The sequence below is a fragment of the Haemaphysalis longicornis genome, unplaced genomic scaffold (assembly GCF_048455015.1).
Source record: "Haemaphysalis longicornis isolate Haplotype H1 unplaced genomic scaffold, Haemaphysalis longicornis Haplotype H1 scaffold_8, whole genome shotgun sequence".
Lineage (NCBI taxonomy): Eukaryota > Metazoa > Arthropoda > Arachnida > Ixodida > Ixodidae > Haemaphysalis > Haemaphysalis longicornis.
This window is the reverse complement of record NW_027526445.1, coordinates 148,456,077-148,480,280: the sequence shown is the minus strand read 5'-3', so window position 1 is coordinate 148,480,280 and position 24,204 is coordinate 148,456,077.

Sequence of the window (24,204 nt, the reverse complement as noted above, 5' to 3'; positions counted from 1 at the left end):
GTCGGTGCAAAACGCAGTAATATGGCGGCAGGCCGTGTCACTGACAGCACTGCCGTCTAGACTAGCAAAATGATTATTAAAGGTATCTGAAAGTAGTTGCTCCGGTATGGTAATATCATTTTTTACAATTTTAATCGGCTGAACCGAGTTGGGGTTGCGGTTCATCATACAGTTTAGTTTTTTCCACATTATTCGGCTGTCATTGTGGCAAGAGTTAAATGACTGGTAATGATAGTTTGATTTGGCCTTTCGTAGCTCATTATTTAGCTTGTTTCGAAAAGATTTAAATATTTTAAAATCAGCTGGGTTACGCGATGCCATGAACTTCTGGTATAGCTTCGTTTTAGCTTTAATTTTATCAAGAAGTTCTTTCGTTACCCATGGCTTGCGTATCTTGGCAGGGCGTTTCGTACTGTTACGCAAAGGGAAGAATTTTTGATAGGAACTCGTAAATACCTGCAGAAAAGATTCATAGGCCAAGTTGGCGTTCTGCGCATTGTAAACATTGTTCCAGTCAGTAGATAACATTTCATTTTGAAAAGCTTCTAGTTGATGCTGTGTGATCAGCTGAAATTTGTGTGAGCATGCGTTTAGGGTCATCACCTCTCTTTTTACACTAAAAAAAATGGGCATGTGATCACTGACACTGTGGCAAAAAACACCGGCTTTTACACTGTTGGGATTAAAATTGGTGATAAATAAATCAATACATGTTGATGTATTGACGGTCTTCCTGGTCGGCGCGCAAATCAGATTGTAGTAACCATGAGTTACTAGCAGCGTGCGAAATTGTTGTTCTGCAGTGCTGTCAGCTAGCATATTTATGTTAAAGTCTCCGCCCCAGATGACATTATACTTGTTGTCGGCAACGTATTGAATGAAAGACTGAAGAAAAGAAATGAAGTCATCGATATTCCCATGCGGAGGTCGGTAGAACACGGAATACACAGTTTTGGCACATAAAACAGACAAAACTTCATAATTGCAGGTAATAGAGCAAAATTCTTCGATAGGAGTTACACAAATATCTTCGCGAGCGAGCAAGGAGACTCCTCCTCCACGTGACGCTGTTCTTGATTTGGTAAAACAACGATAATCCGGCAGACGCCAAGGAACACAGTATTCATCGTACCAGGTTTCGGACAACATAATGAAATCAAATGTAAAGTCAAGGCTGCTAAAAAATACATCCAGCTCCGCAGCTTTATTCCTGGCGGATTGGCAGTTCAGATGACCAGATAAACACAGCAAATGCACGATGCATTTTCTGTACATTCAAACGCCAGCAGGGCAACACTTGCATAACGTACCACACTTTGGCAATAAAAAATAAATTACAAACAGTCGCTTTAGCAAACATTGAAAGAAAAAACCCTTTCCACTCTTCTGCCCTGTCGCCTATGTCCTGCGTTCGGGCACGCCAATACGGTTCGCTGTCTTGGTAGCACTCCAGTGGCGTCCCTAAATACTTAACGGGACTGGTTTCCCAGCTCACGTTATAAAAGAATTCCGGCGTGAAAGACCAGTCCCCATGCCAGAAACCCAAACATTTCCCCCGACACTTACTGTGCAAACATGGCTAAAAGAAAAGGGGTCAGATACACCGTGGGATACTGACTGTACAATTTGTAAACAACCAGATAACATAGACCACTTTTTTATACACTGCTGGATGGCGGTTCACTTTTGGGATGTTATGCAGCGAACTTTACACAAAGACTTCCCACTTACCCCGCATGGTATACAGTATTTACCCACAGAGAATAACGAAGGAGTCCCCTACGATTTAATAATGCTTCTGGGCCTTCACAGCATATGGCGGGCGCGCATGGCGTGGCTCTATGGCGACGTGGATGCCCGACCGGCCCGGCAGTTTCTGCGGGAGAGTGTCACGCAGTTCGTTGAGGGGCTGAGAGTCGAGCAGCCAGTAGCAGATTGGTTGGATTTTCTAGAGCCGTTAATTTCTCTAAAGGGATGAATAAATGACAAAGCCTAGCCGGAGGAACGGCTGGTATGTTTATGTCGGTGTGTGTTGTACCAAATGCAGTGTGGTTATTTTTGTGTTGTAAGTGTGTGTTGAAGACTGGCAATAAAAAAAAGTACAGAGCGCCACGTGCCTACCGTTGCGGCCAGAGAGTCGTGGGATCGAAACCGGGCACCGCCTAACTATTTATTTTTATAGTGGACTTCGCTGAAGTCAGCCCGAACGCTGACGGGGCTGAAGAGACGTGCATGCGCAGTAGAGTGCGGACGGCGGACAACGAAAACTTCAACGAGGGAGAGAGGGACAAAGCCCCGAGCATGAGATGCTTCGCATCTAAAATGGGCCACGAGAGTGTTTAAGTACCTGTATATGAGGAGCATGGACACGCGGTGGAGACGGACGACCAGACAGCTGACGCAGCGGTACGGAAGTTCGGTAGGGGAAAGTGGGGTATACACAAGAGTTAAAAAGCAGGTAAAAGAAGCAGAGACTACTAATTGGGTACAGAGAATCGAAGAGAAAAAAACCTGGAGTCTAGTAAAACAGACAAACTAGAAATCAGGAAGGAAGGTTTCTATGGCAACACGCGAGGCAGTGAATTGCTCTTTGAAGCACGAGCGGGATGTCTACCCTTAACTAACCAATTAGGTTAGTTAAGGGTAGGAAAAATAAGTAGAATAACACAGGCAAGTCGCTTGGTGACAACCGACGTCCTGATACAAAGTTAGGGCCTCTAATAATCGTCATCATCATCACGGTGATGCCACATGACGGCCGCATGGTCCCTATAGCTAGTGCATATTTACTTGGAAACATATGCGGTGTTCTTGCTTTTATATCCAGCAAAAGAAAGCGCTCCGATAGAGTCCGTGGGCTTGTCGCAAAAGCAAAATATTTTAGTGCTAATTTCGAAATTATACATTTTAATGGGAGCATATAGCAATCAGCATGCGGATTCGCACACACTTTTAAATTGCGAGGTGTAGTTATTATGTTCAAAAGTCATAAAATTTTATTAAATACCGGACAAACACTTCCCGCCATCTCAACACCCTTCTAGAAGGGTGTTCATTATTTCAACACCCCTTTTCCCACAAGGGTGTAACTTCAAATATTAACATGTTAGAAACTAAGAAAAAGTGTATAAGAAAAGACCGCCAACTGAGAAAATGGGTGTAAGAGACCTCCAACCTCGGAGGTATTTTGTACCTGTTTACACGGGTGGACTGAACATTTTCTACAAGCAGAGGGGTGTTTTGTACCTCACGATGTTTAAAGCAATATGAATTGGCATAATTTATGAAGAATAAAGCTGTTTATGCTTGAGCTGTTAGCCGTTACCTGTTAGTCGGCGGCGTTAGCAAAAAAATGCCAAGCGCTGTCTGTAAAAGGTGCGCCAGCGCAGTTAAAGTACTATAACGGTGAAGCCGGCTTTCGAGCCAATTCTAGTGTGAGCACAAAGGGCACATGCGTATGCGCACCTCTTAGTATAGCGTTTCAAGGTTATTAGTATTCTTGGTATTCTAAAACGCAAAAATGGCGCAGGTGGTGAGAGGCTGTAGAAGAAGCAGAGCTGGAGTTCTACCTAACTTGTTTCCCCCTTGGATCCGCTGTCAGTCAGGGGGACACGCTGTAACAGCCTTGTAAAACCCGGTTAAACATGACCTCACCCCTCAGCACTTAGCCCAGCCTAGCAAGAACATTGCAAAACCTAAGAAAACTTATCAAAGCTATAGTAAATCTTAGCCAAACTTAGCAACACCGGAAAAAGCTAGGTCAACCACGTGGTCCGATTTTTTTTTGTTGTTGTTGTTGTTGTTTTTTGTAACTGAGTACTTATTTCACACCCTTTCAACACTATACAAAAATCCAAGCATGTTGCAGTCGTTCAACACCCTTTTCGCCACAGAAATATGGTTGTTTTAACTTTAAAAGTTCAAATTGATGTTTCACGTACCGAAGCTAAACTTGGGCAACGAGGCGCACCTTATACGGAAACGAGCGATCATTGCACGCGAACAATTTTATTTTGCTTTTCAACATTTCTTATGAGTTGGGGAGGAGGGTATGAGGGGATGCCTTGTACTTCGCAGGGCAATTATACATGCATAGACGGCGTTAATCAATCAAAAGCTGAACACCTTTTTCACACCCTTTCAACACCCTACGAAAAACCAATGGTGTTGAAGCTGGTCAACACCCTTTTTCGAGCACAATAAAGGGTGTACAGCTGCGAAAAGGCGTTTGACAATCCGGGGAGTGGATTGTCAGACGCCTTGGAGTACATGAATACTCCCCAAGGCGATTAAATATTTTTGCGACCTAACACAGCTCACGAATTAATGTCTGTAATCCAGAATCTCAAAAACAGTACATGCCGTCATATTGAAGATCTTCTGGTGCGGCCTCTGAAATACGTCGCTGATATCGTCGCGCCGCCTCTCGCCAATATATTCAACGCATGTAATACCACAACAGTCTTTCCGGAAAGAACGCAGGTGGGAAAGGTAACAGTTATATACAAAAAAGGCGATCCGAATGATTTGAGCAACTATAGGCCGCTGTCTTCATTACCAGTGTTCTCAAAAGTCTTTGAAAAGGTCTTGCACATTCAGTTATAGGAATTCTTTGTGAAATACGAACTGCTCACGTCACATCAATTTGGCTTCACTAAAAACAAATCCACTCAACTGGTCCTTCTTACACAAAAAGACTGTATTGTTGAACAATTCAAAAAAAAAGTTTATAACACTTGGTGTATTTGTCGATTTTTGTAAGGCTTTCGGCTCGGTAGATCATAGAATCTTGTTACAAAAATTAGAACAATATGACATTCCCGGTACGACCCTGCAATTGACAGAGTCATATTGTCACGAAGCCAAGGACGATGCAGTTGTGTTGAAGGAGAAACAAGTTTATTGGAGCGAACTTGTGCTCCCCTAACAACTCAAAAGAATACAGAGGCGGCGAAGCAGCGGTCAACAAAGTGACTTGCACAGGCGAGTATCGTCGAATCGAATGCCCCGGCGTCCGCACTGCAGGCATTTTATCTTTCGGCGCGCGTGGTTCTCGAAACGTCGATTCGCATCGAGAACATAGTAGATCCAAGAAGATCATTCTGGGCCGTTCACGTTAGATCGGAACGCTCTCCCCATCACAACAGATAACGCATGCGGCACAGAAAGAAAGAATGGAACACGCGCTTCCCTTGGCGCAGAGATAATGCAGACCGGCGCAGCCGGGCGGTAAAAGCAAAACACAAATAAGCAAACCCAATGTATGGTTCGCGGCATTACCCCCCCTCTAAGAGTGCATCGACCCGATGCTAACATAAGCGACAGTCCGAACAAATGAAAACAAAAGTTCGTCATCGTCCGTAGAAAGGTTTTAGGCGAACCACGTGGACGACTTCAGGCCGCCTGCGTTGTCGTGATGTGCCGGAGTCACCATCAGGGATCACTTCGTAGGTAAGTTGGCCAACAAGTCGTAGAATCTGGTAGGGTCCGAAATAGCGTCGCAGGAGCTTCTCACTGAGTCCGCGTCGTCGAATGGGAGTCCAAACCCACACACGATCCCCTGGTTGGTACTCGGCGTCTCGGCGTCGGAGGTTGTAGCGGCCCGCATCCACCAGCTGCTGGTCCGTTATACGAACTCGAGCGAGCTGGCGGGCCTCCTCCGCACGTTGAAGATATCCGTGGACGTCGGCGTTGAGGTCGTCGTCTTCTACGTGCGGAAGCATGGCGTCGAGCATCGTAGTCGGCCTTCTACCGTAGACAAGCTCGAACGGCGTCAGCTGCGTCGTCTCCTGGATAGCCGTGTTGTACGCAAACGTGACATACGGGAGCACTTCGTCCCAAGTCTTATGTTCAACGTCAACGTACATTGACAGCATATCTGCGATTGTCTTGTTCAGACGTTCTGTTAGTCCGTTCGTTTGGGGGTGGTACGCCGTCGTTCTTCGGTGATCCGTGTTGCTGTAGCGTAATACTCCTTGCATCAGATCCGCAGTAAATGCCGTTCCGCGGTCTGTGATTAGGACTTCCGGGGCTCCATGTCGCAGCACAACTTGGCTTATAAAGAACTTTGCCACTTCTTGTGCAGTCCCCCTCGGAAGAGCGGCGGTCTCTGCGTAGCGCGTCATGTAGTCTGTCGCTACGACAATCCACTTGTTCTGTGATCGTGACGTAGGGAACGGGCCTAAAAGGTCCATTCCAATCTGTTGAAATGGTCTCGATGGGACGGCGATCGGTTGCAGAAGTCCGGCGGGTCTTGTCGGCGGCGTTTTTCGTCGCTGGCAGTCACGGCAGCTCCGGACGTAGTGGGTGACGTCAGAGGTAAGGCCGGGCCAGTAGTACCTCGCCTTGATTTTTCCAATAGTGCGGGCTGTGCCGAGATGTCCGGAAGACGGGTCGTCGGGGCACGCTTCCAAAATTTCGTCACGAAGGTCCGCGGGGATGACGAGAAGGTAATTCGCTCTTGTTCCGGGGCTGAAATTCTTCTTCACGAGGACGGAGTTTCTCAGGCTGAATGCTGGTAAGCTGCGTTTGAAGGTCCTAGGAACGGCAACGTTGCATCCCTCGAGGTACTCGATTATGACGCGTAAGTCGGGGTCGGCACGCTGCTGGGCGGCTAGGTCGCTCTCCGTCACGATCCCGAAGAACGCGCTGTCTTCATCAGAGTCTTCTGGTGGTGTGTCGACGGGGGCGTGGGACAGGCAGTCGGCGTCGGAGTGTTTCCTGCCGGATTTATAAACGACTGTAACGTCGAACTCCTGCAGGCGCAAGCAACACCGCCCAAGACGGCCAGAGGGGTCCTTCAAATTGGCGAGCCAACACAGCGCATGGTTGTCTGTTACAACCTTGAATGGCCTTCCATACACGTATGGGCGAAATTTTGAAATCGCCCATATAATAGCGAGGCACTCTTTCTCAGAGGCAGAATAGTTTTTCTCCTCCTTCGACAGACCACGGCTGGCATAGGCGATTACCCTTTCGCAGCCGCTTTGCTTTTGGACAAGGACGGCACCCAAGCCTATATCACTGGCGTCCGTGTGCATTTCCGTTTCGGCATTTTCGTCGAAATGAGCGAGCACGGGCGGGCTTTGCAGGCGTTTTTGCAGCTCGGAGAATGCTTTTTCTTGGTCGTTTTCCCAGCTGAAAGGGGTGCTGTCTTTCGTCAAGCACGTGAGTGGCTCTGCAATGTGTGCGAAGTTTGCGACGAAGCGCCGGTAGTATGCGCACAGCCCGAGAAATCTTCGCACGCCCTTCTTGTCTTTCGGCCTAGGGAAGTTCGCGATAGCTGAAGTTTTTGCCGGGTCAGGTAGGACTCCCGCGGCGTTGACGACGTGGCCCAAGAACTTGAGTTCCTCGTATGCGAAACGGCACTTTTCAGGCTTCAGCGTCAACCCCGACGTACGAATGGCCTCGAGTACAGACTCCAACCTTGCAAGGTGTTCGTCGAAAGTCCGGGCGAATACCACTACGTCGTCGAGGTATACGAGGCAGGTGTGCCACTTAAGGCCAGCTAGCACAGTGTCCATGACTCTTTGAAACGTCGCTGGTGCTGTGCACAGCCCAAACGGCATCACCTTGAACTCGTATAGGCCGTCTGGGGTTATAAATGCAGTCTTCTCTCGGTCTCTCTCGTCCACTTCAATTTGCCAGTAGCCGGTCTTCAGGTCCATCGATGAGAAGTACTTCGCGTGGCAGAGGTGGTCGAGGGCGTCGTCGATTCGGGGGAGGGGGTACACGTCCTTTTTCGTGATTTTGTTCAGTCGCCGGTAGTCAACGCAAAACCTTAATGTGCCGTCTTTTTTCTTTACGAGTACGACGGGCGCAGCCCAGGGGCTTTTCGATGGCTGTATAATGTCATCGCTCAGCATGTCGTCGACTTGAGTCCGGATGGCTTCCCGTTCGTGTGAAGAGACGCGGTACGGTGACTGTCGGGTAGGTCGGGCTCCATCTTCGGTTATTATTCGGTGCTTCGCTAGAGGGGTCTGACGTAGTTTTGCGCTCGACGAAAAACATTCGCTATAGCGACGCAGCAAAGCCAATAATTTTTTCCGTTGTTCTTGCGGTAGCGCCGGATTCACGTCGAATGGCTGCGGGAGCTTGAATGTTTCTACGGGTGTGCGTTCAAAGTCGGCGACTGCGATCACATCACTTGCTTCTTGCGTTTCTTCGAGGAACGCAATTGCAGCTCCCTTGTTTAAATGCTGGTACTCTTCGGTGAAATTAGTGACCAAAACGTGAGATTGGCGTTGCTTAAAGTGCGCAATGCCTCTTGCGACGGAGACACCGCGGTCGAGAAGCAACCTTCGATCACTCTCTACGATAGCGTCGATGTCAGAAGCAGCATCCTCACAGTAGACGGCGATCATCAAGCTTGCGCGGGGTGGCAGGGTGATGTGATCGTCGGTGATCCTGACAGCAGCACGGTGATCGGGGTTCGGCTGCGGCGTCGTGGAGTGATTGGAGGAAAATGTTATCGACTTGGTCTGCAGATCAATTATTGCGCCGTTGTCCGTCAAAAAGTCCATTCCGAGAATCACGTCGCGGGAGCAGTTAGGCAGAACGACGAACGCCGCAGGGTACGTTGTGCCGCCTATGGTGACGCGCGATGTGCACGTTCCACTTGGCGTCACGAGGTGGCCTCCTGCTGTGCGTATGTGCGGACCGTCCCATCTGGTCATAACTTTCTTCAGTTTAGACGCAAATGGTCCGCTCATTACCGAATAGTCAGCTCCCGTGTCTACGAGGGCGACTACGTCAAAGCCGTCGATGGACACCTTGACGTCAGATGCAGTCGTCCTCGAGTTCCGGGTTCGTCGGGGCGTCGTATCTCTGCTGTACGTGTTGATGGTCGGGCACTGTGCATCGTCGTTGTCGTCGTCTTCTCAACGGACGTCTCGGTCAGGTCGGGTACGCGTCGCGCCGTGTAGCTGTCGTCGTGTTCGGGAGTCTCGTCAGGGTTAGGTCGGGTCGTCGGGATGAGGGCATGTCGTGAATCACTGTCTTCAGCGCGTCCTTGCGTCGTTGGAGGGTTTCTAGTTTTTCGCCGTAGAGCAACTTCACCTCCAGAAGTTGCCGCCTTTAGTTTCCCCCGCGTGGGCTGGGGGACCTTCCACGGGCGAAGTCAGCGTTGCTACGGCGGTTCGGCGATTGGTAGGGATAGGGCGACGGCGAACGGTTGAAACGCGCTGGGCCACGGCTGGTTTCAGATAGATACTCGTCGATCTCACGTGGTCGTTGGCCAGGGAGAGGGCGAGGTGCGTCGACGGAGAAACCACGCAGTCCGAGTCTCTTGTATGGGCAGCGACGGTAAATGTGGTCGGCCTCTCCGCAGTGGTAGCACAGAGGACGGTTATCGGGAGTTCGCCATACGTCCGTCTTCCTCGGCGTCTGGTTTCGGGCTACCGGGGGTCGGGCGGGTGACAGTGGGCGGTGGTACGGCGGGGCCTCTTGACGGCGTGTTGGAGCAGGGCGGGGTCGACGAACAGCCGCGGAGTATGTCATAGCTTGTGGCTCTCGGGGTACCTCGGATGGCGTAGAAGTTCCCAACGCTTGTTGCACTTCTTCTCTAATCACGTCGGTGAGGGAAGTGACTTGGGGCTGCGGCGGCGTTGGGAGAAGTTTCCGCAGCTCCTCTCTCACTACTGCGCGGATAGTCTCGCGTAGGCTGTCGGCCGGGATCCGCGTGCTGCCAAAGTCGTTCGCATTGGCCGCGCCAACAAAGTTGCGGTCATACTGCTTAGCACGCATTTTGAGGGCTTTCTCAATGGTGCTGGCTTCGGTCACGAATTCGGCGACGGTTTTGGGCGGATTTCGGACAAGTCCAGCAAACAGTTCCTCCTTCACTCCGCGCATTAAGAAGCGCAACTTCTTTTCTTCCGTCATTTCGGGGTCCGCGCGGCGAAATAGCTGCTTCATCTCCTCAACGAAGATCACGACACCTTCGTTGGGGTGTTGCGTGCGCGTTTCCTACAAAAGGGCGGCTCTTTCTTTCCGCACGACGCTAGTGAAGGTCTTAGTAAAGTCGCTTTTGAACTGAGCCCAGTTTGTCAAGAAGCTCTCGTGGTTCTCGAACCAAGTGCGAGCCGAATCTTCCAAGTAAAAGAAAACGTGCCGGAACGTTTCTGCGTCGTCCCACCTGTTGAATTTCCGGACGCGCTCCAGTTTCTCCAACCATTCTTCTGGGTCTTCTGCGGGGGCTCCTCGGAACGATGGCGGTTCCCGGGGCTGTTGCAGGACGATTGGCGACGTTGTTTCTTGCACCATGGTGTTGGTTGCAGCGTTCCTTTTCTTGGGCCCCTCTGGCATCAAACCGAACTCGGGCGGTAAATCTTGCAGGCGGGGGCTGACTCTTGTTGGACTGGCTTGGCGGCTTTTCGAGGTTGTAGTGGGCATGAAGGGTGCGTACCCAGCACCTCTACCAGATGTCACGAAGCCAAGGACGATGCAGTTGTGTTGAAGGAGAAACAAGTTTATTGGAGCGAACTTGTGCTCCCCTAACAACTCAAAAGAATACAGAGGCGGCGAAGCAGCGGTCAACAAAGTGACTTGCACAGGCGAGTGTCGTCGAATCGAATGCCCCGGCGTCCGCACTGCAGGCCTTTTATCTTTCGGCGCGCGTGGTTCTCGAAACGTCGATTCGCATCGAGAACATAGTAGATCCAAGAAGATCATTCTGGGCCGTTCACGTTAGATCGGAACGCTCTCCCCATCACAACAGATAACGCATGCGGCACAGAAGGAAAGAATGGAACACGCGCTTCCCTTGGCGCAGAGATAATGCAGACCGGCGCAGCCGGGCGGTAAAAGCAAAACACAAATAAGCAAACCCAATGTATGGTTCGCGGCAATATTTATCCCATAGAAAGCACGTTGTTAAGCTGACGAGTGCCAGTTCAGCAGGTAAACCTATTCACGCTGGTGTACCTCAAGGCAGCATACTGGGACCTCTCCTTTTTTATTTATACCTTAACGATAGTGTCAACACTAAACCGGAAGAAAAATTTATTATTTATGCAGATGATGCTAGCATTTTCTTTTCACAAAAAAATCTCGAATATATTATCCACATGTAACGACACCATGACAGTGCTAGAAAAATGGGCAGCATCAAACTTCATGCGTATAAATCAACATAAGACGAAAGCAGTTATTTTTCGGCCAATAAACAAGGTCATGACAGCACATCAATCTATAGTACTGAACTCCTTAGATATTGTCGAGAGCTTCAAGTGTCGTGGCGTAATATTTTCTTCTCATATGGCGTGGGACGGACATATAAGCTTTCTCAGGACGAAGTTAGCTTCAATCGCTGGTATGCTAGGCCGATTAAAACATTTACTGTCAACTAAATTGCTTTTCTATAAATCGCTTTATTTCTCTAATCTTAACTATTGTCCACTGGACTGGTATGATGACCTTCAGCGCCATGTAGTTTGCAGCGCAATATTATCCTGCAGAAAGAATTTTATTCGTAATGTTTACAACGCATCATGCCGATCCCACGCTGCTCAACGTTTCCACAATGCCAGAATAATCAGTATTCACCACTTACATAAATACCGACTGAGCGTGTAGTTCAAAATACAGATGAGACACAACCTGACTGCTTTACAAGGCCTTGCAACTTTGCAAAAAACACTTCCACACTACCCAACTAGATATACAGAAAACTGGTTAGTACATACTCCTCGTCTAAATATATGTCAACGAAATTTTTCTTACACTTCAACCTCTCTTTTGAACGCCTACAAAGTCCACGGTTTTGGGTTGTTTTCTTGAGTAATCTCCGGCTCATGTATAGTGCCTAAGCTTGATGCCTTCCTTTATCTGTGATTTCCTGCTATGCCGTGTTTTGTATTGCCACTGGAACATGTTTTATTGTACTTGTTTTTTTCTTCTCCTTCTCCCAAGGAATGGTCGTTCTTTTTTTTTTTGTTTCGGTGTGTTAAGTTCATTTTGAATGCCACTTACATGCATTGTACTGGTGTGCAACTGCGATGCTGCGCCGAACCGGATAACTCAGAGGTTGTGGGCTCGTCAAGCTGCCTGTGAGCAGCTTTTTCCCGCGGCCCTGCCATCTACCATGTATGATGGCAAATAAACATGATTTGATATTGATTTGAAAAGGGTGTGGAAATTCAAAAAAAAAAGGGTGTAATGGCCACCCAACACCCTTTTTCCACCTATGCTACACCCTTTTTAAGCAAAAGGGTGTATCCCTTATGCTGGTCATCCCTTATGCTGGCAAATAAGATTCCTTCCCTGGAGCAGCGTAGGAAAATAGCCCGACTTAAATTTTTGTTTTTACTTTATCGCAACAAACTGAACGTAAATGCGCACGCATATATTCAGCCTTTCTTGAGTCGCACATCCAGAAAGTATTCTGCACACCTTTCATTGTTTTTGGAGACATCTATGGCGTCTTCTTGATGTGATGTGTATTGAACCCTTCTGTCAGGTGTGTTATTTTGTTCCTTGGCTGGGTTAAACCGTTTTCCATGTTTCTAGTTATGCCGATACATCTATTCCTTCACTATTTGTTACCTATAGGGTGCTTGTGCACCATGTGGCTACTGCCGCGCCACATATATTGTATATCTGCATCACCATGTTCCCACCTGCATGGTCCTCCGTGACCGCAGTATACTGTAAATAAATAAATAAAAAAAATAAATAAATAAATAAAAATGGTTTTAAAAAGTTTCCTCTTCGAAATGGGCGCCGCCTCTCCCAACAGTCGGGTATACCGCGCTTGCACTATGGTAACGCGCCTCCGATTGTAACGAGAAGTAGAACTGAACACCCGAAAACCACAAACAGACGCCGTTAACACACGCCTCAAAATTTCAGAACACCTTTTGTGGAACTTAAATATATACGCACACGCTGTGGACAGCTGAAGCCCTCCCGTGAATCTTAATTTCCACTTAAAAATGCGGCTCCTTTGTTTTCGCCCATCGCGCACACTCTACTCCGGAACGCCTTGTGCACGGGACGCTGCCCGCTTCTCTTCCGTTTCCCTTTCCGCCAAGATGATCACTTTGCATTTAGATGAAGCCATCATCATTCATTGGGTCGCATAGTTTCTGTTTATAGTTGCCGCCATCGGTTTTGATGTTTCGGCGTTTTGAGGTCGTATTTTTGAGTGTCTACTTTCATTAAAAGAAGGTGCGCGTTAGAATCGTGAAAATACGGCACTCATCGCCACGCGCGGGGTCCCCCCCTCCTGACGCTGAGCAATGGCCCGCGCCCTACCGCGGCAACCTGTGCGGCGCAGTCGAGCCTGCGCCGTGATTGGCGTGGCTGCAATAGTATTCAAGGTAATCGATTTTACCCACCAATCGCGTGTGCTTAGTCTGTGATGTAGACATCGCGATTCTGTCCTCATAATTTGATATAGACCAGATGGACATATTGCTTTTGTGGGCGCTTCCATTTGTACCGCAGAGATACCTGGCTGTCGCATAGTACCCTAAACAATGACACGTAACACGAGGGAACGAACACATACAGTAGAACCTCGTTATAATGAAGCAGTATCGGGATAGCAAATCAGTTCATTGTATCCGACATTCGTTATAACCGAAAAAGTAAGAATCTGCTGAAGTAAGTCGATAATCTGGCTTGCGCAAAAATGCTTGATACAAGAATGCATTTTTAAGGCTTCCAACCCGCTATAAACAAGGTAACCCTTGCCTTTCTGCTTGTTGCATTTCAAGCTGAATGAGCCGGACCATGGGTACGTAAAATTACAACAAAACAAGGTTCACTTGATAAAACAGTCCTGCGCCTTTATTTATTTGATGAAGGATGTGATCTTCATCTGGTGGCTACCAACGGCACTGAGCAGAATGACGTTTTCCACAGTATCCATGAACAAAAGGGCCTTTATACTTCTGACATTTCGGATGCCGGTGGGTTTTTGCTTCTCAGCCTCCTAGTCAAATATTTCTTCGTTGTATCCAATATCGCGTGCGGCTCGCGGTTTCAGTTTCCTTATAAAAGACTAAGGGGAATTGAAATAAAGCGTGGCCAACCAAAGATCGTATTTATTTCGCTATAGCCGATAATTCACTATATCAGTGTTCGTTACAACGAGGTTCAACTGGATAAACAAACTAGAAGTGCGCCGTTGAACCAGTGTTTTCCATTCGCATCAACAAAGCTGCCTGAACAAATTATAACCAAATCTGGCTGATGTGCCAATAAAATTCAAATTTATTCATTGAAGAAATTAGTCTGTATACAGAACACACCCCGTGCTGTGGAAACTATGAAACGAGAATTCCATATAGTAGCGCTCTCGGCCCAAAAGAGCCTACCAGGAATTGATTATAATTCAGGACTCTAGCACAGCGTCTGTGAATTCTTCTCAATCGTCCTTTGTTTTCTTTTTTCACGTTAAAGCTGAAATCCTCCCGACTACCAAGAAACTGTTGCAAGAAGTGTCTACATTTCCGTTTAGTGTTATTGGTGACATCTCACGTAACTTGTTGCTCGGATCTTGAATCCTGTTGCCAACGGCCCTGCGCTGGTCCGCGCTTAGAAACAATTTCTGAAACACGGCTTTAATACAGGCAGTCCCGTTACCACGTTATCGACCACTTCCTGGCGCTCCGTTAAATAATAAAAAAAAAGTCGGCTGTTCAGGGAAACAACCAGAAGTCGTTGTAATCTGTGGGAACATCGATATTCTCAATATTCGCAGTTTCTAAAGATTTCGCTTCAATAGGTCATTTCAGCTCTATGCTACCTCCGTAGCGAAGCCTGCCCGCTAATCACATGGCTTCCTGGAATACAGAACCACTCCCACTGCATCGGCTCAGTAAAACGTTTTTACTACTACTACTACTGCTTCTACTAACTACTACTACTACTACTACTTACTACTAGGACCGCCGCCGCTGCCGCTGCCGCTGCTGCCGCTGCCGTTTTTGCTCTGGCTTTTTCTCGTGGAATAGGAACAGCGCCCCGCGCGGGGTTTAACAATGTGGGCGTGGTGGAACGGCCGCTGCCCTTCCAGTGCCTTAACTCCGGAAACTTCTGCAGCAAGGACGTCCAATTCGCCAGCATGTACTCTTCCGTTGTTAAATTAAGACAGTAAGCTTCCAGGCTGTTGCAGAGATTAAAACCATGGCCTCCGAGATCCCCCCCCCCCACCCGCACGTTTTGCGCGCGGTATGATCTGGGCGGCCACATTAAAACCCTCACTTGAGGAACCCTTGCAGTAAACAAAATGGCCGCGCACCTGCTTACCTGGCTGCAAATTTCGTCGAAAGGCGATACTCGTCTGTTGCTCCGGCCACATACATGCCTCTCTACTTATCCCTGCCCACCTCTAATTCGCTTTCCACTTCGTCCTACTCTCCTAAATGTAATCGCGATGGCGGTTTTCAGTTATTTCATTTATTTTATCCTGAAGGCCAAAGAAAAGAGCCAAACGTTGAAGAGAGGGGCGGGTACGTAAAAAACAAATTGCAGCAATAAGTGAATGTATACAAAACCTAAAGGGATTTCTACCATTAAATTCAATTTCTCGTTTCCACACTGGTCGCGCATCATCAATTGGAACCCTTTTTGCCGTTGCGCTTGGATTGCCCAGGCGTGGTCGAAGCTCGAGCGCAAGTATCTTTCTGCACACATGGGGCGTCGTGAAGGGGTCGCAGAAGGCGGAGCTCTATTGTTCTCCCTTATGACGTTGTACGCCAATACGCTCCGCAGGAAAGCCAACTTTCTCGGACGATGATGACGAATGATCGTGGGTCAAGCGAAAGAAAAAAACGCTACCCGTGGCTTGAATTGAACCTGGGTCCCTCGCGTCGTGTAGCCGGCGTCGATCACATTGCTCCATGTCGACATTTTGGAAGCGAGCGCCAAGCAGAAGCTACCGATTCGCGCCGACTACCCCAAACCCAAACGTTAGACCCACACCCGAAAGTTGCTTTGGGTATTCTATGAAAAGGGGTGCGCACTTCCAGAGTAACACATACTGGCAGTGTGGGATTGGCCAATCAAAGAAACCATCATGAGGAAGTTTCACGTTTCATAATCTTCTCCGTTAGACGGAGTGGCGCATGATTTTTTCAGCTTCTCGCCACCATTTTTATCATGATTAGTAATTGATTTTCTCCGTACATATCCTTAGCACAAGTAGTACGAAGTCGGCAGAAACGGTTCCCCATCGGTGCCAGCAGTCTCGGAACTGCAAGTTCCTTCATCCAGGCACTTCTACTGCCTTGTGGTGTCGGCACATCTTCTTTCCCTCAAAGTTTTCTCATCTCGTTCCTACAACGAGTTATCGGTCCTCTGCAAAACACGGGCACAAGTGAATAAAGGCGATAGCTCTAGTAGTGCACCAATCCGCCGAAGCGATGGACAAAGATGTCAACGCGTGCACGTGCGGGCTTTGAAACGAGATTGTGCCTAGGCCGTGTCTAGAGTGCCGTCCGACGGTATTATAAGCACTCCACTATATCGACGTCCACCGGCGTTTTATAACAATTGCCGCGTCTGGCAGTACATCGCTCTAGATAAAGTAAAGCTAGGCAACCTAACCTAAACATAACATAAGATAACCTTACCCACACAAAGAAATCATTTGAAACACCAAAACTAACCTAAGGCACAAAAATTACACTTCAAATAAATAATGAAAAAAAAATTCACAGCATATCCACGGGGTGAATGATGATGAGTGGGCGAAGCTCCTGAGGGGAAATCATCGGTAAAACCGTGACTCTTCAGTGAAAGTTCGCCCACTACATCTGTGTCCGAACGTAACGTCTAGAAAGTCTCGCTTAAACCGCGCGTCGGCACCTTGGGGCTGAGCTCGCCTGATGCGTTTTGCAGACGCCTCACGAGCTCTCATTGCATCGGGGTCTGCCTGCCGATACGTGCGCTTTCTCGCCGCTTCCCGTTCTCTGAGGTTTTGGAGATCCTCTTCGCGCCGCAGCCGTGCCGCTTCGCGTACGTCAGGGTCCTCGCGCCGTTGCCGTGACGCTTGGGCCTCTCGTTCTCGAACGCTGGGATCTTGGCGGCGTCGTCGCGCAGCCAGACGACACGCTTCCGCCTCCCGCTCTCGTACGGCAGGATCTTGGCGGCGGCGTCGCGCAGCTTCACGGAGCGCTTCTGCCTCGCGGGCTCGCACATCTGCAGCCTTATCCATCGGGCGACTCCGAGCGCGCGCCAACAGCGAACGGATTTTATTACAACGCTCCCCGCCATCTAGTAAACAATCCAAGAACTAAACTAGAGGTAGCCACGCCATCTAGTAAACAATCCAAGCGCATCTTTTCATCATATACAAGTACCGCCATCTAGTAAACAATCCAAGAACTAAACTAAAGGTAGCCACGCCATCTAGTAAACAATCCAAGAACTAAACTAGAGGTGGCTACATACATACGTCAAGGATGGACAGACCCACGCCTTAAGGAGCTTCGCCCCTAAAAAAAACCGAGGCAAAAGCCGGTTTCGAACCGCCGACTTCGAGATCAATAAGCTAAGACGGATCCTCTACACCACAACGGCTTTTCTTTTTCTTTCTTGCCTGCTTGGCGACAACACACACGCACTGTTCAGTACACAAATTGCTAGCTCCAGCCACCAATCGGCTGAAGGGAGTGGCTTAAAACATCTTAAATTGCACTAGAACATCCAGAATGGGTAACCGCTCAGGCTCTTCCGGCATGACTCGATAAACTTCTCTTATATAAGCAACGCTTTCAATGAAGTACTCTCGCACTGTGCGAGCATCCTCTTCGGCATTTTGAACCGCCATGCGAGTTTTCCACATAGAATGCAGACTAAGTGCCATGAACATGTCATAGGGCACGCCTCCGTCATTGTTTACGGGCAAAAAGCGAATGCCATAAGGCGTTAATGGTAAGTCTTTTTTCAGGGTTTGATGGAGGATGTCCCAGTGAAACACCGCATCCCAACAGTCCAGAAAGATGTGCTCAATTGTTTCCAGCTTTTGGCATAGTCTACAATTAAGTGTCCATGGGTGTACATATAGTCCTTTTTCCTGCAGAGAGGGTTTTACCGGAAGCGTGCCGCTATGAAGTTTAAAGAAGAAAGATTTAACAGATGAACGTACTGGCATTCGTTTCACTCTTTTTGGAACATCTTATCCTGAACCCACTGCATATAACTGACGATAAACCGGAACAGGCAGACACACATCAATCATATCTTTGTACAAACGTTTCCGCGGTACACTACTCAAATACTCCGAGGAAAACCTAACTCTTAAAATCCTAAAAGCATCCACCACTTCGCGCAAGAACCCACGCACACGTACACATCGCATTTCAGAAGTTGAAATTACGTAGTCTGGAATGACATCGCGTAGTCGGACTTGTACCGCAGTACGTAGAAAGCAATCTCTCTGATCTCTCAGAAACATAAACCTAGAAACTATTTGTCGGATAAACAAATGTGCCAGTCCCAATTTACCACTTTTCACCGAGCGAAACGAATTACCGTATTTACCCGATTCTAACGCGCACTTTTTTTCCGAAAAAATAGGCCGAAAAATCGCATGCGCGTTAGAATCGGATACGACACCGAAAATGCCAAAACAGCGGAAATTTCGTCCCACCCATCACCATCGCCATCTCAAGGTGGCGCCAAAGCTTTTAGCAACGATTTTTCAGACGCAGCAAGCCTAGGCGCCTAGGCTTTTCTATCGGCGTTCACACAAATCGTCAAATCGTTCCACTTGCGCGCTTGATAATAGCAATGGCAGCAGCGGCTCCCACGCGTTCACAACGAGCGGTCGGCTAAAGCGCGCTCCTCTGGAGAAGATCTCGGGATGGGCGTGCGAGGCGTGGGCCAGGATCCCTTCGATTATGGTTGAACGTTCGTTCAGAAGTGTGGCATCGCGAACGCGCTTGAAGGCACCGAGGACGAGATGTTGTGGTCAGCGGAGGGCGACGAGGAGTGAGATGAGTGAGATCACTTCGGGAAATAAATCGCCCGTTTATCTCACATTGGTTTGTCTGGGTCACAAAGTCCCGTGCACGTTACAATCGGAGGTGCAAGTTTTTTCGTTTTTTTTTTTTGCTAGGAAAATGGGTGTGCGTTAGAATCGGGGGCGCGTTAGAATCGGGTAAATACGGTAGTTCGACTCATGCGCTCCAAACTTGAGCCCTACAAAAACACCGCAAACACTCTGTGCCGCTTTTGTATGTTCCTTCTTGACATACAAATCGCCTGTAGGACGTACCATACCTTGGCAACAGCAAACACATTACATACTGATGCACGGGCAAACATTGACAGATACCTTCCCCCCCCCCCCATTGTGTTAATTTCTCTCTAACTCTATCAGTTTCTCCGTCCCAGTACTCTCTAGCATCCTGGTAGTTTTCAAGGGGGATGCCCAGATACCTGGCCGGAGTTGTCGTCCAAGGCATGTTCTCGAAAAACACTGGCCTACTTTGCCAGTCACCGTGCCAAAATCCTATGCACTTGTTACAGTTAACTGCACTGGCAGACAACTCGCAAAATCGCTTTAGTTCGTTCACCACCTCCCTCACACTTTTCCTATCACTACAAAAAACAGCGATGTCATCGGCATATGACAAAATGTTAACTTCACTGCAGTGCAAACAGAATCCGTGTATATTTTCATTTTGAAGAATCTTTAAACAAAAGGGTTCAAGATAAATCGCAAACAACAAGGGACTCAAGCGGCACCCCTGCTTCACCGACGACAGTATATCAAAACTTCGTCCCACTTTTTTGTTTACAATAACACGAGCTGAGCACTGAGTGTACGACATCTTTACACCTTCGAGGATGACGGATCCTACGTTAACGTGTTCTAACACTGAAAAAAGAATGTTATGCGCAACACGGTCAAAGGCCTTCTGCAAATCAATTTGGATCATCGCCACGTGGCCGCCTAGAGCGTCGCAACACTCTAATACACTTCTTGCGACATGAATATTGGTAAAAATAGATCGTCCCTGAATTCCACATGTTTGATGGGTTCCAACAATTGTTTTTATTACTCCTTGCAATCTTCTAGCCAAAACCTTCATGAAAATTTTGTAATCAACATTCGTTAAGCTGATTGGCCGATACGACTCTACCGCCAACAGCTTTTCAGGATCATCAGTTTTAGGAATTAACACAAATGACTATTCCGGAACGAAGGCGGTGTTCTCTTGGATTCATACGCTTCCGTTATGACCCTGTACAAAATTACTGCTATATCTTCTTTGAAGAACTTGTAAAACTCGGTTCCCAATCCATCTGGCCCTGGTGACTTCCCTATGGATAATTCGTCGATGGCGTTATTTATATCCTGCAAATTGATCGGCGCCTCCATGCTTGCTCTGTCATCATCCCTTAATTTTGGCATTGACGGCAATAAAGTTAGCTCGCAATTTTTACTGCCTTGCTTTTCAGTTCCCAGCAGTTCCTTAAAATGTTCATAAAACACGCACTCGACGACTTCAGAGTCCCTAGAAACCACATTATTGTATCGAATAGCTTTAATCTCATTCTTTTGCGCATAACCCCTTTCGTCACTCAGGGAACGTTTGGTTGGCGTTTCGCCCAACCACAGTCGCTCTGCGCGTGCGCGCACTATGGCACCCCTGTACTTCTCGATGTCAGTGACCTCCAACTTATTTTTAACTTATCTTATTTCTTTTGTAAAAGTTCCAGGCTGTTGAGCCTCAATGCCTATCAAGAAGTGCAACTGACTTTGTAGTTGTGTTTCCTCGTCCTTTTCTTTATGACGCATGACGGACGACATTTCTATTGCACTTATCTTAACGTCACTTTTTAGCTGTTCCCAGACAGCGATAAGTGACCCACTTTCTGTTCCGATTGCCTGCTCTAATCTTTTCTTTACACCAGTTGTGAATGGTTCATCATTCAGTAGTTTGACAGTGAATTTCCAGGTATCCCAGCTAAAGCGAGTTTTTCTTTGCTTCTGACCTATTGTAAACGTCACCATGCTGTGGTCGCTGAAGGACAGCGGTTTCACGTTGTAGGCCTCGCACAGAGGCACAAGACCCAGTGATACGTAAACTCTGTCCAATCTTGCGTGACTTTCACGTTGAAAATGTGTGACAGACTCATTGGCCGGTGCGAACCTAGTGTTAAATATTCGAATGTCGTCGAACGGCACACTAGTTATGCCTGCAACGATCAGCTAGAGTGACGTCGGACGGCACTCTAGACACTGCGTTGTGCCTAAGGTGCAACATTGTCTTCTTTTTCACACATCGCATTTTTGTCGTCACTGCAGAAATGTATGAGCAGATTAAGTGCGAGAAATCACGGAAGCGACTCGTGTCACGTTCAAAGTGCTCGCAGTCAATCACTTTTTGCGCCATGCGGAATAACACCCGGATGCGGTGATGAGGCGCAGGTGCAACTGCCGGTTTCATTCACTAGTTGTCGGCAAGTATAGTATCATTCGCGCTGAGTAGCCGCTCGATTTGTTACTCTGGTGGTAGTCTGCCGGTTGCCGCTTCTCCGCATTACATGGACAGGCCAACTTCAGTTTTCTCTCAATGTGAGCTACGAACCGGTTCACCCGTGTTTTCTCAATAATTCCAGGCGCTAGTTTCCTGCTCGTCGGCGCTACTCCAATCATTCTCCTCTCCATGGACCATGTAAGTTTCATTGCGAGGCGTTTAGTAGGTCCTACAGTTTCTAAAGCACCACCAGGAGTATGCTTTGGTTTTATGGCTCAAGCGTTGCAGCGCATTGCAATTGCAATTTTACCCCTCAGCTTGCCTGCAAAACTGTCTAGGCCAAGGGAGCGCTTTCTCCGGTTTTTTTTTTCTAAGAATTACCTACATATTCCTAGTTTTATGTATACGGCTAATGTTTCCATATAGAGTTTCTATAAGATCTAAAAACTGCGTTATCCCGGTGAACCTTCCAGCATGCCGGTCACCGCACGCAGTAGGTTCGATATTCATTATGTAAGTATGCACAAGTCCGCCACTTACGTAGCGATGCAGTTTGTGAATAAAAGTGGACATACGATGGTTCCCAGAACTTAACCGAGCTAAAGGATACCAAACATTGTTTTATTTCTGAAACCAGCAGCGAGTTGTTCTATGTAAGTGAGGTTTTATAGGCAAAGCAAAAAAATTTTTGCACCAGCAGAGCCCTAACTCCGACCAGAGTCCACGACTCTACTTGAAGGCCATGGGTCAGGAAGGTGGGCCCGTTTAAGCAGAACTTGCTGCACAGAATACCGCGAGTGTTCGAGGTGACCCGGTAGATGGCGCTAGGGTATAGAGGAAGTGCCTGGCTTTTCCCTCGTGGGAGCGGAATGTCGCATATTAGGTACCGCATAACTAATGCAGACACCGAGTACAGGCACACTTTCCCCGTCTCGCCTGCACTTTTGCAGTCACCGCCGTCAGTCTTGGGTCTCCATGTCGTCCACCAGAGCCCTGATCTGTCGCAGAACGGCCGCCCTCCTCGGTCCTGTCATGCCAGCCCACACATGCGTGTGGGTTTGTTTTCTGTGTGAAGTACTCCGAGCTTTCTGTTTTCACTTGTTGAAGCATCATTAGCAAGGGGTAAATACACAAACTTTAATTACATACGGCCATTTTTTCTAAAAGCGTTTTGCTTGGGAGGAAAGGGTTGTGACGTCTACGATTTAAAAAAACACTTCATTGTAGTACCGCGGCTTCGAGCCCGCCATTGCACAGCGAAGCAACTACCGCCGTCGTACCATTGGTCGTACTGCATCGGATGCGGCAGTCAAAGAGCGACGCGAACGCGGAAAGTCGTAATCGGCCCGCGAGCAACGTGCTATAAATAGGCTTTCCGAGGTGGTAGCGAGTTTTGCATACGGGTTCGCAGCCTACCTCGAGGAGACGACCGAAGTCGAAGCTTATGCTGATGACGATAACAAGAGTACGTACTGCCCTCTTGTGGTGGCACAATGTACCACGGTGTGGCTTAAAAAGATGTTCCCATTTTTGTTTTATGAAAGTCACATTTTCTGTAAAATTTCGGGCAAGATTCTTAAAATAGCAAGACGGGTAGAAATTCGCACATTGTACAGAAAACACGCAATAGTTGTCAGGTTTGTATTCGACACAAATGAATGTGCACCTTAAGAAAAATGGAGGCATTTTTACGACTCATTGTTTTCATGTAATTTCGATACCTTTATTAGCCCAAAAAGCCACACTGCTGCGACAAACAGGCACACTCAAACAATTGCAAAATACTAACGTGCATTCAGTAATCACGTTTTACACTGCAAAGTCACAACACTCCAAAGGCTTCGCGAGCGCCATATACTTCCTGCGGCAAGGTACCAACGTAAACTGTGGTCATTTTGTGTCCGCCCAACTAAGTGCGCACTCCTCGAATCCCCGAAAAAAAATTCTGGTACGGCCGTCTAGGAAGGCCTGTCCTGAAATATTCAACGAAAGGAACACGAAAACCGCTTGGGTTAAGGCTTGGAATTGCAGTATGATAGCTCTTTTGACACAAGAGCGAATCTACCCTAGATGTCTTAATATAGGCCTCCTGCGCTACCCAGGGGGCGCTGCGCAAGTGGCTTCCGGGCAGTGCTTCCGGGTAGTACAAAGCTGCGCGGGTCCCATTGGGATCCCGTGTTGACAGAAGCAAAATGAGCTCGACGCTCCCGATTATTTTGCGACGTGGTCACCAGCTCATCCCCGACGCGTCCGATCTATTTCAGCGATCAACTTGGCATTAGGGGAAAAAGCTTTGCAGCGCTAAACACGTTTACAGCGCCGACGAAAGTGCAACTACTGCAACTACTTTAAGGGCTATTTCATACAGTATGCAGTCATTTAAACACGCCACAAAGCGCCACAACCAACTTTCACTCTGGCTTGTAATTGAAAACACATGGAGGGCGGCGAGGATCGTCTGCTTTTGTACCACCCAGAGGCATTGGCCGCTAGGGGCGCTGCATGTCGCCAAAACTCCAGCGCAGGAGGCCTATTCCTATCTCCTAACAGGCATATGCGGTTAAAGTCTACGGCAGATGATATTCACTGTGCTGGAACAAAACTATGGCAAACCAATGCATATTTAACAAGACGCGAGCAAAAGTAGTGCACTCATTTTCACGATCCACTACAAAAACTATTTGCTTGGTAGAATAAATAGCGACGTGAAGTACCATGAGAGAGAGAGAAAGAGAGGAGAGAGCGAGCGAGAGAGAGAGAGAGAGAG